The sequence below is a fragment of the Ambystoma mexicanum genome, chromosome 5p (genome assembly GCF_040938575.1).
Source record: "Ambystoma mexicanum isolate Mex_15411 chromosome 5p, UKY_AmexF1_1, whole genome shotgun sequence".
Classification (NCBI taxonomy): Eukaryota; Metazoa; Chordata; class Amphibia; order Caudata; family Ambystomatidae; genus Ambystoma; species Ambystoma mexicanum.
In genome coordinates, this window is record NC_090930.1 from 741,138,630 (window position 1) to 741,155,930 (window position 17,301).

Genomic DNA, 17,301 nt, shown 5'->3' on the forward strand with positions numbered 1-17,301 from the left:
CGTGAGAACATCATACTCGAAGTACCATCACAGACAACATCTCAGCCTACTGGTAAACTATACCACACTCATATAAATAACATGAGCTACATGTTGTTTTTAACACTACGTATGCCCTCGCCATACTGTCATCGTTTAAATCATGCCTATTATCACACATACTTCTTACCTCGGTCCAGTCAATCGACAACCATCAACAGGAGAACCACTGTTCCGGACGGCGTTCAATTCGCGCGTAACTGCCGACTCAATCGGAAGCAATGGACATAGAAAAGGGGACCAGCTAATATCCTCATGAGTAGACACAAAAAAGGGACTCTCTCCGGGCAAACCACTAGTGTCACGCAACCAAACTGTGTATCCAAAACGTGGGTGATCAATGGGTGCGTATATCCACTCATTTTAGAAAATGCACGCTTCATGGTTCTGTGTCTCGAACCCCATGCCCGGCTGATCAACAATGGTCGATCACGTCCGGGCGGGCTCTAAAATCGTGGTGAATACACGATGCTTGGAATATATTAGCCCTTATCCTACTGTAACACAGCTTGATTTTAGGAACTGGGTGCTTTGTTGAAGTACTGTGTCTAGCAGATAAAGATTGTCATACACACAATTTCTATGACACATCACAAAACAAGTTCATAGGTCATACATCACCGGCTGACTAGAGGGCTGACTAAGAAAATTCAATACTATTCATAAATGAACCTGTATTATTCATTATCTGCGGTGTATACATCAATAGCAAAGATGTTAATTGCTTATAACACATGTTGATTGGAAAAAATGTAAAATGTTAGTTATTTATAACAAGAGTGTTCCACTCTACTGAAACATTCAGTCCTTCCTTGACGGTATTCAGAGTGTGAATCCATTTCTGTTCTGTACGATGTAATATTGTACTGATATCCCCCCCTCTCATATTACTCCTAATATGTTGGAGTACGAACCATCTCATTTCTGTATCTTTATGTTTCATTTTCAAAAAATGGTCGACAAGCGGTTTATCTGCCACACCATTCCTGATACAGCTCCTGTGTTCTGATATTCGTTGTCGTACTTCACGTGTAGTCTTACCAACATATAGGAGTTGACAGGGGCAACTGATAATATAGATCACGTTTTTTGTCAGGCAATTAGTGTGGCAGTTCATCTTCCACACCTTTTCGCCATATTTGAATTCCTTTTTGGTTACTGTTAGAGGGCATGCTACACACTTGCCACATTTATAGTGGCCCAGTATGGGGGACAGCCCCCACTGTGTATTGATGGTGGTAGCTCCGCAGATAATGAATAATACAGGTTCATTTATGAATAGTATTGAATTTTCTTAGTCAGCCCTCTAGTCAGCCGGTGATGTATGACCTATGAACTTGTTTTGTGATGTGTCATAGAAATTGTGTGTATGACAATCTTTATCTGCTAGACACAGTACTTCAACAAAGCACCCAGTTCCTAAAATCAAGCTGTGTTACAGTAGGATAAGGGCTAATATATTCCAAGCATCGTGTATTCACCACGATTTTAGAGCCCGCCCGGACGTGATCGACCATTGTTGATCAGCCGGGCATGGGGTTCGAGACACAGAACCATGAAGCGTGCATTTTTCTAAAATGAGTGGATATATGCACCCATTGATCACCCACGTTTTGGATACACAGTTTGGTTGCGTGACACTAGTGGTTTGCCCGGAGAGAGTCCCTTTTTTGTGTCTACTCATGAGGATATTAGCTGGTCCCCTTTTCTATGTCCATTGCTTCCGATTGAGTCGGCAGTTACGCGCGAATTGAACGCCGTCCGGAACAGTGGTTCTCCTGTTGATGGTTGTCGATTGACTGGACCGAGGTAAGAAGTATGTGTGATAATAGGCATGATTTAAACGATGACAGTATGGCGAGGGCATACGTAGTGTTAAAAACAACATGTAGCTCATGTTATTTATATGAGTGTGGTATAGTTTACCAGTAGGCTGAGATGTTGTCTGTGATGGTACTTCGAGTATGATGTTCTCACGGGGGTAAGCAGCTTGTGAAAGAAGGCTAGAGCATCGGTACTCTGAGTTTAATGTTGACAACAGATGAGTCCAGCACGATGGTGATCATATATGGGAAAACAAAGTGACACTGTGTGATTTACGGGGGCTAATCCGTATATCTCTAATTTTATTGCAGTTGTTGATGGGTCCAGTGAGGATTTAGTGCTTGCAATACACCAGTGCACGTCCGACTTACATAACCGTGCAGTCCTCGCACGAGTTGCTCCTTGTGCCACCAGATAGGTGTAAGTGGCCTTTTTATATATCATTCTTAGCTTGACAGTTGTATAGTTACAAGTCTCGTTTTTGATTCATGGAATAAATATTAAGTGTGTTTTTGGTATGTGTTGATTCCACAGGCTCGATATAAATACCGAGACCAGTGGAGGATTAATCCCATGGGTCCTTTCTCACGATCCTAGGAATTGCTTCTTGGGGGTGAGTAAGGCGATTGTCTCGATTTAATTTTGACACAAATGTGACACTAATGCGTCACCTCTAAAAAGAAATAGGGTTGACATTCTGGTTTCTCTTATTGTTTTTAGATTGAACTTTGGCCCATACAAGTATATAATAGGGCGGAGAAGTGTCCTCCTGCCCAACGTCCTGAAGAAGGTCTCTGACCGAAACACGTGTCGACGCTTTTCTCTAGTAATACGATATCTGGTCAAACATCATACCAGTTATACAATGACACTTGAAATTATGGACTGGGTCATTGCTGAAAAATGTTAACAAACAGCAATAACAGATGTTCCACTAAAAATTAAGCATTGGGTATCACTTGATGTTTTTTTAGATAGATATGTCAGAATGGGGATTGTATGAAGGTATGAAAGAGATGATGAACTGTTGATGTTTTTAGAATTCTTATGTAATTAATGATATATTTTTGTAATAAAACAATTTAAATAAAAGATGATATGTTCTAAATTCTGCCAGAGTTAACCCGTTTCACTGATCCAACTTATAGTTTTTCGCTGCATAATACCTGAAGGATCAGGAACTATAGTGCAGGTCTACCCCTTTGTTTCTTTCCTGAGGTGTATAAATACTGTTTGTACCGACCAAGGGCCCATTCGTGAATGTACTTACTTTAGTTGGATCATACCTTTCTTCAAAGAAGACATCCACAATAAACGATAAGGGAAAGGTTCGACTGATGGTAAACTCTTACAGAGATTTGAATGCAAATTATTGGATTCAACCTCCAGGGTGCTACCATTACACCATAGGTCTTTCACACCACAGAAAGTGGTGGGTTTCATTGTGGCTAAAGAGCGTCATCCATGGAAAATCTTTCTTTTTTCAAATGCACCCAGGGAATAATGCTATGAAAGTGGGCGACACAGCAGCGTCATTGCTATTAAAACAAGACACTGAGAGGAAAACAAACACAGTAATTCCCAAGGTCCCACCGAGATTTGAACTCGGATCGCTGGATTCAGAGTCCAGAGTGCTAACCATTACACCATGGAACCTACATACTAAGTGACATGATGAACGTCATTGCAGCAAAAAAAGAGCCTTTTAGAGAATGTATGCAATATTCTTTTATCTTATGCCTCCAGAGGAAGAATCCTATCCAAATGAGCTGTAAAGCAAAGAGTTTGCTATTGCGCAACAACCAACTAAACAGTTCCACATTTGCATAATATCCGTGGGCTAGGAATATGAGTTTGTTAAAATGATGCATGAGATCTCGATTCTCATTTCTGTTACAACTCTGTCAGGTTGCACCAGCAAGGGGCCCATGGTGTAATGGTTAGCAAAGAACATTACTGAAGGGCCCCTCGGCCAGCCAGAAAGCCAAAATGGAGAGAACGGGCATGAACTGGTTGTGAATGAGCTTCAAAATGCGTTCACAGGTAATTGAACTGGTGATCTCCTCAGTTTATACACCTGGAACTCCTGTCAATAGCAACAGTCGGCAGCTGGGTTGCCAGACATTTCGTCGAAAAAAATTTGTCGACAGGACAATTGGTCGAAACCATTTGGTCGAAAACCAAATGGTCGAATTGCTTTGTTTTTTATTTTCACATTTTTTTTTGGGGGGGGGGGGTTTGGGGGGGTCCCCCTAACCCCCTTTTTTTCTAAAAACCCCTTTTTTTCCCTAAACTACAACCTAAAAAATATATATATAAATAAATAAAAAAATCGACCATTTGGCTTTCGACCAAATTACGTCGACCAAATGTCTTTCGACGAAATGTCCGGACAGCGGCAGCTGGTCTGTGTCAGTAATGGCAATTTGATTTTGCCATTTTCACAACTCCCTAATAAATGAACAAAATGTTCCATTTGTAGGCACAGTTACATGCTATGGTATGTATACCATGCTTAATAACCACCATAGGAGGCTCAGAGCACCATCCGCATTCTTACGTACAAAACATGTAAGGAAATAATCAGATCTTTTGCTCTGCAGGAGTCAGGCTTCTTTAAAGCCTGACAAAGTGGCAGAGTGCCATTGTAAACTGAGGCATGATGAAACCATGCCCAAGAACCCAGGCAGGTTAAACCCTTCCACTCATGCCCCTAGGCCTATAGACAGGGCAGCTGGCATGGATTATGGACACTTTTAACATAGGGTGGTTTTTCAACCTTATCTCCTCTGGGAGCAAAGCGCTGGACAGGGTTTCCTGTACGTTTTTGAGGTTCGCAGGGATCTATGTGTGGATGTTTCTTGGTGTGAAAAGCATGACACCTTTTGGGGTGACACCAGGCTCTTCTGGGAGTTAATTTGCATAATCTCTACTTTCTATTTTATGTGACATGGGCTGCAGTTACATTGTTCTGTTAATAGAGGGCAACACACAGGTCATAGTTCCAAACAGGGGTGCACAGTCTGCTTGCTAGCTTACATTTACAGTTCTATTTGGGATTCACCGCCTTTTCATAAACTGAGTACTCTTCCGGAGTATTTCTAACTTATGTAGGTGTTTTGGGGGTGTTACGTGCCTTTGTATGACTGCTGCAAACCACTTGATATTAGACATTGATTGGAAACGACATAAAAAATCCTGACACATATTGTAAGCGGACATAAAATGACCTATATTAGCTAATATAAGTAAACAGACATCACTCCCCCCTCCCCACAAAAAGGGATGTATGCGTACACAAAAAATAAAAATGAAAAACAAGCAACTACTGCAGTTAAAATCTAAAAATGTAAATTCAGTTACATGATCATGACTCGGAAGGGGAAGTTAAAAAGTAAAAAAACACACGGTAGGAGAGAGGTTAGCTTTACATGCCATGAGGGAGGAAGAGGGCTTCCAAGCACTGTTGTGTATGTTGGTCAATCCCTCTGAAACGCAAAAGGGATGTGCACATAGAAATCAAAGCAGAGTCATCCAGAGAGACTATTTAATTCTTTTTTTTTCAAATTCTCAAAAGGAAGCTGCTATCAAATTGAACTATTCATCACAGCCACTGCTAGGAAATCTATGTGCATAAAATGACAATACACCCAAAGGAAAACAAAATATAGCTATAACATGTCAGATTACTAAATTCAGAGTCCAGCCTACTAACCATTAGACCATGGAACCTAAATACTTCCGCAAATGCTGAACTTCATTATGCCAAAACAGAGGCAGTCAGAAACAATATTTAATATTGCTTAATCATATGCCTCAAGAGGAAGAATTTGATCTACATGCTCTATAAAGCACAGAGATTGCTATAGCACAACGTCAATCGACAACATCGCTGTGTTTGTATGATATCAGTCAATTGGGACTATGAATCTGTAAAAATTGTAAATGTGCTCTATATTGCCATTTCTGATTCATCACTCTCAGGTGCATCTTGCAAGGGTTCCATGGTGTAATGGTTAGCACTTTGGACTTTGAATCCAACGATCCGAGTTCAAGTCTCGGTGGGACCGTTATCTTGCTCTTACACTCCATTTTCTAATTTCTCAAATTACAATTCAACAGAGTTAATATTCAGAAGTTCAGTCGACTCTCTCTGCACGACATTACATTTAAATGCACTTTGGTGCCTGATACCAATACAGTGATGCAACTACATATCGTTAATGTACAATCCCTAAGGTCAATCAGAGTGGGCACCCAGATATCTCTCAGAAACATTTTCCACAGATGAATAATGTCCAACCTTAACTCTATGAAAAGAAAAATGTACACACTATGTGCAGTAGATTCTCTGCTCACTGGAACATGCAGAAACAACATTGATGTGAAAAGATTGGAAAAAGCCCTATTTTATTAACATTAAAAAATGTTATACAATTATTTTGGTGAATCATATTCACTTTCACAATCATTCCTATGTTTCAAGCAATTTGATGGTCTTATTAAATGTGTAAAAAATGTAATTCTTTGAGTTGACAAACTGTATGGAGAGCAAACTTTTTATAACTTACAAGAGTTATGAGTTCTAGAAAGTAGTGCATTTATTGATCAAGTGCCCTTGTTTAAATGTACTTACTTTATTTGGATCACACCTTTCTCGAAAGAAGAAATAAACTCTAAATTATCAGGAAACAATTCAACTGATTTTAGGGGCCTCCTGGGCTTTCAATGCAAATCGCTGAGATCAAAAGCCAGTTTAATAGCCATTATACCTTGGAGCTTTGGAGATATGAGAGTGGGCAGTTTCTTTGTGGCAAAAGAGAGTCATCCCCAGAAACTATTAATATTCTTTGGTCAAAGAAGACTGCCATCAAAGTGGGCTGTAAAGCAAAGCTATTGCTGTTATATCTATCTGCAAATGAAAGGCAACTCTAAAAGAGAAGCAGCCCCAAGGTCCCACCGAGACTTGAACTCGGATCGCTGGATTCAGAGTCCAGAGTGCTAACCATTACACCATGGAACCCACATATTCAGTAGCATGATGCACTTCATTCTGGAAAAACAGAGCACATCAGAGAAAATATGTAATATTCCTATATCATTAGACTCCAGAGGAAGAATTTGATCCAAATGAGACATGAAGCCAATACTTTGCGATTGCACAGCATCCAACAGCAACAGTGCTGCTTCGATATAATATCAGTAAACGGTTACTATAGGTCAGTAAAAATCTTGACTGTGCCCTATATTCTCATTGCCCTTATGAAGCTCTGCTCAACAAGGGTTCCATGGTGTAATGGTTAGCACTTTGAACTTTGAATCCAGCGATCCGAGTTCAAGTCTCGGTGGAACCTCTCTCTTGCTCTAACACACTTTGTCTCCTTGTTGTCTTAAATTATAGGCCAAAGATAGTAATATTCATAAGGTTAGTGGTGTAGGGTATTCATTTTCGCTCTCACTCTCTGGCATAACTTTTCATAAAAATCCACTTTTGTGCCTAGCACCTTAACCTTTATGCATTTTTTTTAAATGTATGAACAGTGAGGTCATTCTGAGTCGATGGGCAGATCTGCATCGGAAACATACATAAAAGATTTGAAATTTTCAAACTTAACTCAATGTTAAGAAACATGCTCAATCTGTGACCCAATGGATTCTCTTTTTACTTGAAGATGCAGCAACAACATTAATAATACCATTTTGGGAAAAGCAGCTCTATTGTATCGCCATTCTCTTTCAAAATTGTTAAAGGGTTAATCCTATGAAAAGCGACCACATTCAGAATCAATGATATTAATCAAGCGTCTTAACAGTCTTTACATGTTTGTAAAATGAAGGTATCAGTTTGAGATGAAAAATAGAACGAAGAACACACTTTTCTTAATTCACAAAAGGCCTGAGGTGTATAAATACTGTTTGTACCGAAAAAGGGCCCATTCGTGAATGTACTTACTTTAGTTGGATCATACCTTTCTTCAAAGAAGACATCCACAATAAACGATAAGGGAAAGGTTCGACTGATGGTAAACTCTTACAGAGATTTGAATGCAAATTATTGGATTCAACCTCCAGGGTGCTACCATTACACCATAGGTCTTTCACACCACAGAAAGTGGTGGGTTTCATTGTGGCTAAAGAGCGTCATCCATGGAAAATCTTTCTTTTTTCAAATGCACCCAGGGAATAATGCTATGAAAGTGGGCGACACAGCAGCGTCATTGCTATTAAAACAAGACACTGAGAGGAAAACAAACACAGTAATTCCCAAGGTCCCACCGAGATTTGAACTCGGATCGCTGGATTCAGAGTCCAGAGTGCTAACCATTACACCATGGAACCTACATACTAAGTGACATGATGAACGTCATTGCAGCAAAAAAAGAGCCTTTTAGAGAATGTATGCAATATTCTTTTATCTTATGCCTCCAGAGGAAGAATCCTATCCAAATGAGCTGTAAAGCAAAGAGTTTGCTATTGCGCAACAACCAACTAAACAGTTCCACATTTGCATAATATCCGTGGGCTAGGAATATGAGTTTGTTAAAATGATGCATGAGATCTCGATTCTCATTTCTGTTACAACTCTGTCAGGTTGCACCAGCAAGGGGCCCATGGTGTAATGGTTAGCAAAGAACATTACTGAAGGGCCCCTCGGCCAGCCAGAAAGCCAAAATGGAGAGAACGGGCATGAACTGGTTGTGAATGAGCTTCAAAATGCGTTCACAGGTAATTGAACTGGTGATCTCCTCAGTTTATACACCTGGAACTCCTGTCAATAGCAACAGTCGGCAGCTGGGTTGCCAGACATTTCGTCGAAAAAAATTTGTCGACAGGACAATTGGTCGAAACCATTTGGTCGAAAACCAAATGGTCGAATTGCTTTGTTTTTTATTTTCACATTTTTTTTGGGGGGGGGGGTTTGGGGGGGTCCCCCTAACCCCCTTTTTTTCTAAAAACCCCTTTTTTTCCCTAAACTACAACCTAAAAAATATATATATAAATAAATAAAAAAATCGACCATTTGGCTTTCGACCAAATTACGTCGACCAAATGTCTTTCGACGAAATGTCCGGACAGCGGCAGCTGGTCTGTGTCAGTAATGGCAATTTGATTTTGCCATTTTCACAACTCCCTAATAAATGAACAAAATGTTCCATTTGTAGGCACAGTTACATGCTATGGTATGTATACCATGCTTAATAACCACCATAGGAGGCTCAGAGCACCATCCGCATTCTTACGTACAAAACATGTAAGGAAATAATCAGATCTTTTGCTCTTCAGGAGTCAGGCTTCTTTAAAGCCTGACAAAGTGGCAGAGTGCCATTGTAAACTGAGGCATGATGAAACCATGCCCAAGAACCCAGGCAGGTTAAACCCTTCCACTCATGCCCCTAGGCCTATAGACAGGGCAGCTGGCATGGATTATGGACACTTTTAACATAGGGTGGTTTTTCAACCTTATCTCCTCTGGGAGCAAAGCGCTGGACAGGGTTTCCTGTACGTTTTTGAGGTTCGCAGGGATCTATGTGTGGATGTTTCTTGGTGTGAAAAGCATGACACCTTTTGGGGTGACACCAGGCTCTTCTGGGAGTTAATTTGCATAATCTCTACTTTCTATTTTATGTGACATGGGCTGCAGTTACATTGTTCTGTTAATAGAGGGCAACACACAGGTCATAGTTCCAAACAGGGGTGCACAGTCTGCTTGCTAGCTTACATTTACAGTTCTATTTGGGATTCACCGCCTTTTCATAAACTGAGTACTCTTCCGGAGTATTTCTAACTTATGTAGGTGTTTTGGGGGTGTTACGTGCCTTTGTATGACTGCTGCAAACCACTTGATATTAGACATTGATTGGAAACGACATAAAAAATCCTGACACATATTGTAAGCGGACATAAAATGACCTATATTAGCTAATATAAGTAAACAGACATCACTCCCCCCTCCCCACAAAAAGGGATGTATGCGTACACAAAAAATAAAAATGAAAAACAAGCAACTACTGCAGTTAAAATCTAAAAATGTAAATTCAGTTACATGATCATGACTCGGAAGGGGAAGTTAAAAAGTAAAAAAACACACGGTAGGAGAGAGGTTAGCTTTACATGCCATGAGGGAGGAAGAGGGCTTCCAAGCACTGTTGTGTATGTTGGTCAATCCCTCTGAAACGCAAAAGGGATGTGCACATAGAAATCAAAGCAGAGTCATCCAGAGAGACTATTTAATTCTTTTTTTTTCAAATTCTCAAAAGGAAGCTGCTATCAAATTGAACTATTCATCATGCTACCATTACACCATGGGTCTTTCACACCACAGAAAGTGGTGGGTTTCATTGTGGCTAAAGAGCGTCATCCATGGAAAATCTTTCTTTTTTCAAATGCACCCAGGGAATAATGCTATGAAAGTGGGCGACACAGCAGCGTCATTGCTATTAAAACAAGACACTGAGAGGAAAACAAACACAGTAATTCCCAAGGTCCCACCGAGATTTGAACTCGGATCGCTGGATTCAGAGTCCAGAGTGCTAACCATTACACCATGGAACCTACATACTTAGTGACATGATGAACATCATTGCAGCAAAAAAAGAGCCTTTTAGAGAATGTATGCAATATTCTTTTATCTTATGCCTCCAGAGAAAGAATCCTATCCAAATGAGCTGTAAAGCAAAGAGTTTGCTATTGAACAACAACCAACTAAACAGTTCCACATTTGCATAATATCCGTGGGCTAGGAATATGAGTTTGTTAAAATGATGCATGAGATCTCGATTCTCATTTCTGTTACAACTCTGTCAGGTTGCACCAGCAAGGGGCCCATGGTGTAATGGTTAGCAAAGAACATTACTGAAGGGCCCCTCGGCCAGCCAGAAAGCCAAAATGGAGAGAACGGGCATGAACTGGTTGTGAATGAGCTTCAAAATGCGTTCACAGGTAATTGAACTGGTGATCTCCTCAGTTTATACACCTGGAACTCCTGTCAATAGCAACAGTCGGCAGCTGGGTTGCCAGACATTTCGTCGAAAAAAATTTGTCGACAGGACAATTGGTCGAAACCATTTGGTCGAAAACCAAATGGTCGAATTGCTTTGTTTTTTATTTTCACATTTTTTTTGGGGGGGGGTTTGGGGGGGTCCCCCTAACCCCCTTTTTTGCTAAAAACCCCTTTTTTTCCCTAAACTACAACCTAAAAAATATATATATAAATAAATAAAAAAATCGACCATTTGGCTTTCGACCAAATTACGTCGACCAAATGTCTTTCGACGAAATGTCTTTCGACGAAATGTCCGGACAGCGGCAGCTGGTCTGTGTCAGTAATGGCAATTTGATTTTGCCATTTTCACAACTCCCTAATAAATGAACAAAATGTTCCATTTGTAGGCACAGTTACATGCTATGGTATGTATACCATGCTTAATAACCACCATAGGAGGCTCAGAGCACCATCCGCATTCTTACGTACAAAACATGTAAGGAAATAATCAGATCTTTTGCTCTGCAGGAGTCAGGCTTCTTTAAAGCCTGACAAAGTGGCAGAGTGCCATTGTAAACTGAGGCATGATGAAACCATGCCCAAGAACCCAGGCAGGTTAAACCCTTCCACTCATGCCCCTAGGCCTATAGACAGGGCAGCTGGCATGGATTATGGACACTTTTAACATAGGGTGGTTTTTCAACCTTATCTCCTCTGGGAGCAAAGCGCTGGACAGGGTTTCCTGTACGTTTTTGAGGTTCGCAGGGATCTATGTGTGGATGTTTCTTGGTGTGAAAAGCATGACACCTTTTGGGGTGACACCAGGCTCTTCTGGGAGTTAATTTGCATAATCTCTACTTTCTATTTTATGTGACATGGGCTGCAGTTACATTGTTCTGTTAATAGAGGGCAACACACAGGTCATAGTTCCAAACAGGGGTGCACAGTCTGCTTGCTAGCTTACATTTACAGTTCTATTTGGGATTCACCGCCTTTTCATAAACTGAGTACTCTTCCGGAGTATTTCTAACTTATGTAGGTGTTTTGGGGGTGTTACGTGCCTTTGTATGACTGCTGCAAACCACTTGATATTAGACATTGATTGGAAACGACATAAAAAATCCTGACACATATTGTAAGCGGACATAAAATGACCTATATTAGCTAATATAAGTAAACAGACATCACTCCCCCCTCCCCACAAAAAGGGATGTATGCGTACACAAAAAATAAAAATGAAAAACAAGCAACTACTGCAGTTAAAATCTAAAAATGTAAATTCAGTTACATGATCATGACTCGGAAGGGGAAGTTAAAAAGTAAAAAAAACACACGGTAGGAGAGAGGTTAGCTTTACATGCCATGAGGGAGGAAGAGGTCTTCCAAGCACTGTTGTGTATGTTGGTCAATCCCTCTGAAACGCAAAAGGGATGTGCACATAGAAATCAAAGCAGAGTCATCCAGAGAGACTATTTAATTCTTTTTTTTTCAAATTCTCAAAAGGAAGCTGCTATCAAATTGAACTATTCATCACAGCCACTGCTAGGAAATCTATGTGCATAAAATGACAATACACCCAAAGGAAAACAAAATATAGCTATAACATGTCAGATTACTAAATTCAGAGTCCAGCCTACTAACCATTAGACCATGGAACCTAAATACTTCCGCAAATGCTGAACTTCATTATGCCAAAACAGAGGCAGTCAGAAACAATATTTAATATTGCTTAATCATATGCCTCAAGAGGAAGAATTTGATCTACATGCTCTATAAAGCACAGAGATTGCTATAGCACAACGTCAATCGACAACATCGCTGTGTTTGTATGATATCAGTCAATTGGGACTATGAATCTGTAAAAATTGTAAATGTGCTCTATATTGCCATTTCTGATTCATCGCTCTCAGGTGCATCTTGCAAGGGTTCCATGGTGTAATGGTTAGCACTTTGGACTTTGAATCCAACGATCCGAGTTCAAGTCTCGGTGGGACCGTTATCTTGCTCTTACACTCCATTTTCTAATTTCTCAAATTACAATTCAACAGAGTTAATATTCAGAAGTTCAGTCGACTCTCTCTGCACGACATTACATTTAAATGCACTTTGGTGCCTGATACCAATACAGTGATGCAACTACATATCGTTAATGTACAATCCCTAAGGTCAATCAGAGTGGGCACCCAGATATCTCTCAGAAACATTTTCCACAGATGAATAATGTCCAACCTTAACTCTATGAAAAGAAAAATGTACACACTATGTGCAGTAGATTCTCTGCTCACTGGAACATGCAGAAACAACATTGATGTGAAAAGATTGGAAAAAGCCCTATTTTATTAACATTAAAAAATGTTATACAATTATTTTGGTGAATCATATTCACTTTCACAATCATTCCTATGTTTCAAGCAATTTGATGGTCTTATTAAATGTGTAAAAAATGTAATTCTTTGAGTTGACAAACTTTATGGAGAGCAAACTTTTTATAACTTACAAGAGTTATGAGTTCTAGAAAGTAGTGCATTTACTGATCAAGTGCCCTTGTTTAAATGTACTTACTTTATTTGGATCACACCTTTCTCGAAAGAAGAAATAAACTCTAAATTATCAGGAAACAATTCAACTGATTTTAGGGGCCTCCTGGGCTTTCAATGCAAATCGCTGAGATCAAAAGCCAGTTTAATAGCCATTACACCTTGGAGCTTTGGAGATATGAGAGTGGGCAGTTTCTTTGTGGCAAAAGAGAGTCATCCCCAGAAACTATTAATATTCTTTGGTCAAAGAAGACTGCCATCAAAGTGGGCTGTAAAGCAAAGCTATTGCTGTTATATCTATCTGCAAATGAAAGGCAACTCTAAAAGAGAAGCAGCCCCAAGGTCCCACCGAGACTTGAACTCGGATCGCTGGATTCAGAGTCCAGAGTGCTAACCATTACACCATGGAACCCACATATTCAGTAGCATGATGCACTTCATTCTGGAAAAACAGAGCACATCAGAGAAAATATGTAATATTCCTATATCATTAGACTCCAGAGGAAGAATTTGATCCAAATGAGACATGAAGCCAATACTTTGCGATTGCACAGCATCCAACAGCAACAGTGCTGCTTCGATATAATATCAGTAAACGGTTACTATAGGTCAGTAAAAATCTTGACTGTGCCCTATATTCTCATTGCCCTTATGAAGCTCTGCTCAACAAGGGTTCCATGGTGTAATGGTTAGCACTTTGGACTTTGAATCCAGCGATCCGAGTTCAAGTCTCGGTGGAACCTCTCGCTTGCTCTAACACACTTTGTCTCCTTGTTGTCTTAAATTATAGGCCAAAGATAGTAATATTCATAAGGTTAGTGGTGTAGGGTATTCATTTTCGCTCTCACTCTCTGGCATAACTTTTCATAAAAATCCACTTTTGTGCCTAGCACCTTAACCTTTATGCATTTTTTTTAAATGTATGAACAGTGAGGTCATTCTGAGTCGATGGGCAGATCTGCATCGGAAACATACATAAAAGATTTGAAATTTTCAAACTTAACTCAATGTTAAGAAACATGCTCAATCTGTGACCCAATGGATTCTCTTTTTACTTGAAGATGCAGCAACAACATTAATAATACCATTTTGGGAAAAGCAGCTCTATTGTATCGCCATTCTCTTTCAAAATTGTTAAAGGGTTAATCCTATGAAAAGCGACCACATTCAGAATCAATGATATTAATCAAGCGTCTTAACAGTCTTTACATGTTTGTAAAATGAAGGTATCAGTTTGAGATGAAAAATAGAACGAAGAACACACTTTTCTTAATTCACAAAAGGCCTGAGGTGTATAAATACTGTTTGTACCGACCAAGGGCCCATTCGTGAATGTACTTACTTTAGTTGGATCATACCTTTCTTCAAAGAAGACATCCACAATAAACGATAAGGGAAAGGTTCGACTGATGGTAAACTCTTACAGAGATTTGAATGCAAATTATTGGATTCAACCTCCAGGGTGCTACCATTACACCATGGGTCTTTCACACCACAGAAAGTGGTGGGTTTCATTGTGGCTAAAGAGCGTCATCCATGGAAAATCTTTCTTTTTTCAAATGCACCCAGGGAATAATGCTATGAAAGTGGGCGACACAGCAGCGTCATTGCTATTAAAACAAGACACTGAGAGGAAAACAAACACAGTAATTCCCAAGGTCCCACCGAGATTTGAACTCGGATCGCTGGATTCAGAGTCCAGAGTGCTAACCATTACACCATGGAACCTACATACTTAGTGACATGATGAACGTCATTGCAGCAAAAAAAGAGCCTTTTAGAGAATGTATGCAATATTCTTTTATCTTATGCCTCCAGAGGAAGAATCCTATCCAAATGAGCTGTAAAGCAAAGAGTTTGCTATTGCGCAACAACCAACTAAACAGTTCCACATTTGCATAATATCCGTGGGCTAGGAATATGAGTTTGTTAAAATGATGCATGAGATCTCGATTCTCATTTCTGTTACAACTCTGTCAGGTTGCACCAGCAAGGGGCCCATGGTGTAATGGTTAGCAAAGAACATTACTGAAGGGCCCCTCGGCCAGCCAGAAAGCCAAAATGGAGAGAACGGGCATGAACTGGTTGTGAATGAGCTTCAAAATGCGTTCACAGGTAATTGAACTGGTGATCTCCTCAGTTTATACACCTGGAACTCCTGTCAATAGCAACAGTCGGCAGCTGGGTTGCCAGACATTTCGTCGAAAAAAATTTGTCGACAGGACAATTGGTCGAAACCATTTGGTCGAAAACCAAATGGTCGAATTGCTTTGTTTTTTATTTTCACATTTTTTTTTGGGGGGGGTTTGGGGGGGTCCCCCCAACCCCCTTTTTTTCTAAAAACCCCTTTTTTTCCCTAAACTACAACCTAAAAAATATATATATAAATAAATTAAAAAAACGACCATTTGGCTTTCGACCAAATTACGTCGACCAAATGTCTTTCGACGAAATGTCTTTCAACGAAATGTCCGGACAGCGGCAGCTGGTCTGTGTCAGTAATGGCAATTTGATTTTGCCATTTTCACAACTCCCTAATAAATGAACAAAATGTTCCATTTGTAGGCACAGTTACATGCTATGGTATGTATACCATGCTTAATAACCACCATAGGAGGCTCAGAGCACCATCCGCATTCTTACGTACAAAACATGTAAGGAAATAATCAGATCTTTTGCTCTGCAGGAGTCAGGCTTCTTTAAAGCCTGACAAAGTGGCAGAGTGCCATTGTAAACTGAGGCATGATGAAACCATGCCCAAGAACCCAGGCAGGTTAAACCCTTCCACTCATGCCCCTAGGCCCCGAATGGCCACGAACGGCCAGGTTCTATAGACAGGGCAGCTGGCATGGATTATGGACACTTTTAACATAGGGTGGTTTTTCAACCTTATCTCCTCTGGGAGCAAAGCGCTGGACAGGGTTTCCTGTACGTTTTTGAGGTTCGCAGGGATCTATGTGTGGATGTTTCTTGGTGTGAAAAGCATGACACCTTTTGGGGTGACACCAGGCTCTTCTGGGAGTTAATTTGCATAATCTCTACTTTCTATTTTATGTGACATGGGCTGCAGTTACATTGTTCTGTTAATAGAGGGCAACACACAGGTCATAGTTCCAAACAGGGGTGCACAGTCTGCTTGCTAGCTTACATTTACAGTTCTATTTGGGATTCACTGCCTTTTCATAAACTGAGTACTCTTCCGGAGTATTTCTAACTTATGTAGGTGTTTTGGGGGTGTTACGTGCCTTTGTATGACTGCTGCAAACCACTTGATATTAGACATTTATTGGAAACGACATAAAAAATCCTGACACATATTGTAAGCGGACATAAAATGACCTATATTAGCTAATATAAGTAAACAGACATCACTCCCCCCTCCCCACAAAAAGGGATGTATGCGTACACAAAAAATAAAAATGAAAAACAAGCAACTACTGCAGTTAAAATCTAAAAATGTAAATTCAGTTACATGATCATGACTCGGAAGGGGAAGTTAAAAAGTAAAAAAACACACGGTAGGAGAGAGGTTAGCTTTACATGCCATGAGGGAGGAAGAGGACTTCCAAGCACTGTTGTGTATGTTGGTCAATCCCTCTGAAACGCAAAAGGGATGTGCACATAGAAATCAAAGCAGAGTCATCCAGAGAGACTATTTAATTCTTTTTTTTTCAAATTCTCAAAAGGAAGCTGCTATCAAATTGAACTATTCATCACAGCCACTGCTAGGAAATCTATGTGCATAAAATGACAATACACCCAAAGGAAAACAAAATATAGCTATAACATGTCAGATTACTAAATTCAGAGTCCAGCCTACTAACCATTAGACCATGGAACCTAAATACTTCCGCAAATGCTGAACTTCATTATGCCAAAACAGAGGCAGTCAGAAACAATATTTAATATTGCTTAATC

At 40.0% G+C, this 17,301-nt stretch overlaps 10 non-coding genes across 10 annotated transcripts; 4 read left to right on the plus strand and 6 right to left on the minus strand.

Moving 5' to 3' along the window:
- Positions 1-3,447: 3,447 nt before the first annotated feature.
- Positions 3,448-3,519, minus strand: TRNAQ-CUG (transfer RNA glutamine (anticodon CUG)). The gene has a single exon. It is a non-coding gene; the product is annotated as a tRNA-Gln (tRNA).
- A 2,342-nt stretch (positions 3,520-5,861) lies between these two features.
- On the plus strand, positions 5,862-5,933 carry TRNAQ-UUG (transfer RNA glutamine (anticodon UUG)). The gene has a single exon. It is a non-coding gene; the product is annotated as a tRNA-Gln (tRNA).
- Positions 5,934-6,814: 881 nt separating this feature from the next.
- TRNAQ-CUG (transfer RNA glutamine (anticodon CUG)) lies at positions 6,815-6,886 on the minus strand. The gene has a single exon. It is a non-coding gene; the product is annotated as a tRNA-Gln (tRNA).
- A 259-nt stretch (positions 6,887-7,145) lies between these two features.
- On the plus strand, positions 7,146-7,217 carry TRNAQ-UUG (transfer RNA glutamine (anticodon UUG)). The gene has a single exon. It is a non-coding gene; the product is annotated as a tRNA-Gln (tRNA).
- A 913-nt stretch (positions 7,218-8,130) lies between these two features.
- Positions 8,131-8,202, minus strand: TRNAQ-CUG (transfer RNA glutamine (anticodon CUG)). The gene has a single exon. It is a non-coding gene; the product is annotated as a tRNA-Gln (tRNA).
- Positions 8,203-10,344: 2,142 nt separating this feature from the next.
- On the minus strand, positions 10,345-10,416 carry TRNAQ-CUG (transfer RNA glutamine (anticodon CUG)). The gene has a single exon. It is a non-coding gene; the product is annotated as a tRNA-Gln (tRNA).
- Positions 10,417-12,770: 2,354 nt separating this feature from the next.
- On the plus strand, positions 12,771-12,842 carry TRNAQ-UUG (transfer RNA glutamine (anticodon UUG)). Its single transcript has one exon. It is a non-coding gene; the product is annotated as a tRNA-Gln (tRNA).
- An 881-nt stretch (positions 12,843-13,723) lies between these two features.
- TRNAQ-CUG (transfer RNA glutamine (anticodon CUG)) lies at positions 13,724-13,795 on the minus strand. The gene has a single exon. It is a non-coding gene; the product is annotated as a tRNA-Gln (tRNA).
- Positions 13,796-14,054: 259 nt separating this feature from the next.
- Positions 14,055-14,126, plus strand: TRNAQ-UUG (transfer RNA glutamine (anticodon UUG)). The gene has a single exon. It is a non-coding gene; the product is annotated as a tRNA-Gln (tRNA).
- A 913-nt stretch (positions 14,127-15,039) lies between these two features.
- TRNAQ-CUG (transfer RNA glutamine (anticodon CUG)) lies at positions 15,040-15,111 on the minus strand. Its single transcript has one exon. It is a non-coding gene; the product is annotated as a tRNA-Gln (tRNA).
- Positions 15,112-17,301: the final 2,190 nt, after the last annotated feature.